Here is a 4,653-nt window from a genome sequence, read left to right on the forward strand (position 1 = left end):
GTCTACTTGGGGCAGAGGAGCCCCAGGACCTTGTGCTTTACCAGTGAGCTGCCCTCTCTCCTGAAGAATGACTTAAAAGCTGATTAAGGAACCTTCACTCATGCGAGTGTGGCGAAGGGTAGAGGAGCTCCCATGCGTCCTCCCGCCTCGGTTGACGGGACCTGGCCCCTGGCAGGTTACCATGGTGAAGGGGAGACGTGCAGTGGGACAGAGCACCGCACACCTGGTGACCGGAGAAGCGAAGTTGTGAGCGATGCACGTGCGTGTGCTGCTCATTAACACATTTGTAAGGAAAACATCGCCAGCGGCGCTCTTCCTTCTCGTGGCCGCATGATGGCGTTCTCTTGTTGAGGGGAGCTCAGTGTGGATGCTGGCGGGTGCTTGCTGACAGTCAACCTCTTCAAACCTGCTCTTCTCTGAGGCCTCTCTGCATTTCTTTCCGGGGCAGACGTCCTGATCAGGAGCTGCAAAGCTGCCCTGAGAGCATTTCCGACTCTGGTGCAGCATCAGGTGAACAGGGCTGCTGCCGTCCTCTGAGTGTGGCTTCTGGGACGGAGCGGGGAGGGCACTCTTGTTTGCTGGCGTTAGGCGCTGCAAACTCAAGCTCCTTTCTGCAACACCTGCGGAAGCCCGACTGAGGTAGGTGGCATCCTTGTCGTGCTACTGATGAAAGCTGGAGCTCAGAGAAGCCACAAGCCAGCTGTCCTGTCTGGGCCGCACAGATAATTGCAGCCAAGAAGAATGCGTGCTCACACTCCAAAGCTATAGTAAAGGGATGCCTTTGCTATAAAGACTTCTTTTCAAATACTTGTAAATTACCTGCCTAGGCAGTCAAAGCCCATTTCTTCCCCTCCCTGCCACAAACAACCTTCTCAAAGGATAACTGAAAGAAGAGGTTAGGAGTTACAGAACAACATTTGCTGCTTTTGCTTAAGGTGCTTTAAAAAAAAATGGGGCGAGAACTTTGGCTTAATGAAGATTCCCAAGTATTCTAAATGGAACCCGGGGGCCAAGGACGTAGCTCAGTGGTAGAGCACTCGCTCAGCACAAACAAGATCCTTGGTGCAATCCCCGGTACTGTTGAAACAAAACAAAAAACTAAGCAGGATCCAAATGTTTCCTAACTACCCTTTAAACTGAAAGGAATAATCGCAGGATGTTCTGTTTGTCCTTAGTTTAGGAAGCACCCCTTGCCTGCCCCTACCCTGAGCCTGCCAGTGGTCCCCGACAGGGCTTGGGCCTCCCTTCTCACTTCTATTGCTCGGGTGACATCAGCTCTGCTGCTAACATCCTGGCTGCATCTACCCCGAAACCTCGGCCGTCCTCGCTTACCCTCAAAGGCCTGGCCAGGCTCCCAGGACACGGGCTCCCAAGACCTGAAGCCTTTGGACAGAATTCCCTATCCCGCACCCATCTTCTCTACAGGCCTTGCTTTCTGCGTCCCCTGTGGAACCAAGCTTGGTTATTCATTTCATTATTGCCCTCAAAGGACATTAAAGGGGAGGCAAGCCCAGAGTCTCCAGAAAGGCTTACTAGGACCCTTCTCTTCCCTGGTACCTGCACCTCAGCTCAGCTCAGCGCTCCTCAATCTCCCACCCCTTGGTTTATCAGTTACACCTTGGCCCACATACACATCATCTGTAAGCTAGAGAGAGGATGAAGAACACCTTCACCTTCCCTCTCCACTGTCCATTCCAAGCCCTGTTTCCTGAAGCTGATAACAGAAGATGTTCTCTTCTAGAACTTGCCGCCTGTGAGGTGGCCCTGGCAGGCAGGAAATACAGTTCACTTCAAGGAGTTTGGGTTTAGTGCTTTTTGTACGGCCGAACAAAAGGCTATTATGAAGTTTTCCCTGTGGAAAGATTTAGGCCATTTCTCCCAATTATCTGTGTCAAAACATTTGTTTTAGTTTCTTTAATGCCCATGATAGGTTTTACCAGAAAGATTTTCTGGGTAGCATTCAGAAAGCCTGCATTTTTTTTTTTTTTTTTTGTAATGGTACTGAGGATTGAACCCAGGGCCATTCTACCCCTGAGCTACACCCCCAGCCCTATTTTTAGCTCTCACTAAAAATCCCAGTACTGGGAGCCAGGCTGTCCCTCCACACCCCGCTTGCCTTCTCTTATACTTGCAATCCTGGAGACTGAACCCAGAGGTGCTCTACCACTGAGCTCTACCTCCAGACTTTAGGGATAAAATTTATTGTTATTTTGAGACAGTTGGTCAAGCTGGCTTCAAATTTGTGAACCTCCTTGCCTCAACCTCCGAAAGAGCTGGGATAACAGGCGTGTACCACAGTTCCTGGCAATCTTAATTTTTTTTGGTACTGGGGATGAAACCCAGGGGCATTCTACCTCCAAGATACACCCCGACCCTATTTTTTATTCTTTTATTTTAAAACAGGGTCTCACTGAGTTGCAAAGAACCTCACTAAGTAGCTGAGGCTGTCCGCGAACCGTGATCCTCCTGTCTCAGCTTCTGGAATGCTGGGATCACAACCTGTGCCACCACGCCCAGCTCAATCTGCCTATTTTTGAAGTGTCATTTTCCTGTCATTTATGTTACAACTTTCTACAGGCCATATGTGTTATGCTTTTAATTTTTATTTTGTGGTACTGGGGCTCAAACCCAGGGTCTTGCCCATGCTAGGGAAGTACTCAGCCACTAGCTACATCCCGAACCCCTTCGGAGTACGTGTGAGAGGAATGGGGAGAGACATTGATTCAGCCTTGGGCAGGCGACGTCAGAGTCTTAGGTCTGGAAGACAGTCGTAGAACTGAGTGGCTATGTTATTTTTATTTTCTTGATGCTCTGTCTCATTTCTTTTTGCTCAGAACACTTTTTTTTGTTTTGTTTTGGTAGTGGTACTGGGGTTCCTGGAAGTCCTTCTACCTCCGGGCTACACTCCCAGACCTATTTTATATTTTATTTGGAAACAGGGTCTCTTAAGCTAGCGGGGCTGGCTCCGAACCAGCGCGATCCTCCTGTCTCCGCGCAGGGATTGCAAGCGTGTGCCACCACGCCCGGCGCTCAGAATACCTTTCATCTGACTTTTCAAAGGTCAATTCTTGATGCCATTTGCATTTTCCAGCAAATTTCAGAATCAAGTGTTAAGATGTCCCTACATTTCCCCCTTTTCCAAACCTGCTTGTCAGCGTGCAAGTCTAGTACACCGCGACTGGATGAGTGCAGACGGCCCCTCTGTCGCTACTTTTTCTTACTGCACCCAACAGAGGTTTAGCCTCCGTGTGATGACAGTTTTGTTAACTGAAAATGAATCTGTTAACCTCAGCTCTTGTCAAGTGTGATACGTTTTGAATTGGTGAAGTTGAAATTGAAGAAAAAGTATGTCAAAGTTAAGGCTTCTGGTCCGGGGCATCTCTTAGCCGAACATGTTGTGCAGAGAATGAAGCCAATTCTCCGGCTGGATCTTCAGTGCCAGAGAAGAATTCAACGTCCTATGCACTGGCATATCCAAAATTTCTGGGACGCTTTCTTGAATGGCAAGAGTGATCCTGCACAGTAAACTCAGCTAAATTTTCCACTTGCCAAAGCACAAAGGGAAATGAATATTTAACACATTTTTATTTTATAGATGTTATTTAAATTTGCATAGTGCAGTTCCCAACCAGCTTCACAGTGGGCACTTTATGTCTAAAATAGCCTCCCATATATTTATCTGTGGAAGAAATTGCTTGGAAGTCTAAGTCCATTCATGTCCAACTTGTGTCCAAGACTGCTATCTGCTTCACAGATTTTATTATGAACTTTTTAAATATTTCTTTAGTACTACCTCTACAGAGGTAGATTGAACCAGGGACATCCTACCTATGAGCCACTCCCCCAGCACTTTTACTTTTGGTTTTGAAACAAGGCCTCCTTAGGTTGGTGAGAGGCTTGCTAAGTTGTGAGGCAGTCCTGGAACATGTGCTCCTCCTGTCTCAGCCTCCCGAGTATTAGGGTTGCAGGTGTGCGCGACCACGCACAGGTTATGATGAACTCTCTTTTTGTTAACGTACTTTATTGGTGTTTTGTAGTTTCTCACCATAATGAAGCTCAGTGTGATTGGGACATACATGTCCCCAGCACTGGTGAGCTGATGAACTCTTAACATCTTAAAAATATGAAAAGCTGAACAGATCATTCAGTATCAAATCTAGTAAATTTTTTTTATATTATATATTTTTTATTTGGGAACAGGGTCTTCTTTTTTTTTAATTTTTTATTGGTGCACTGTATTCATACATCATAGTGGGATACAAAGAAAACTTTTGTAGACATACATGCACACATCGCCCAGTCAGCCCCCACCCGATCCCCACCCCATTCCCTCCCCATCCCTCTTTCCCATGCTTGGCTTAGTGGTTGACATCTAGTATTATAGCAATTTATCCAAAATTAAAAATGATAATCACACATAACAGTTTTATTTGTCTGATACCAAGCTTTTGATAACATAAAGATAATATTTCAATATTTCTTTTTGCTTTCTTTCTTACCAGAGAATATTTTTTTCTTTTTTTTTTTAGGTGAAACTATCATATATTTATATATTTATTTTTCAGAAAAAAACCTATCCTAATATGGAATATGGATTCTAGATACCCAAAACGATCTCGAAAAAGAACAAAGTTAGGAGATGTATATTTTCTG

Source organism: Muscardinus avellanarius (assembly GCF_963383645.1).
Source record: "Muscardinus avellanarius genome assembly, chromosome: 4".
NCBI classification, from domain to species: Eukaryota; Metazoa; Chordata; class Mammalia; order Rodentia; family Gliridae; genus Muscardinus; species Muscardinus avellanarius.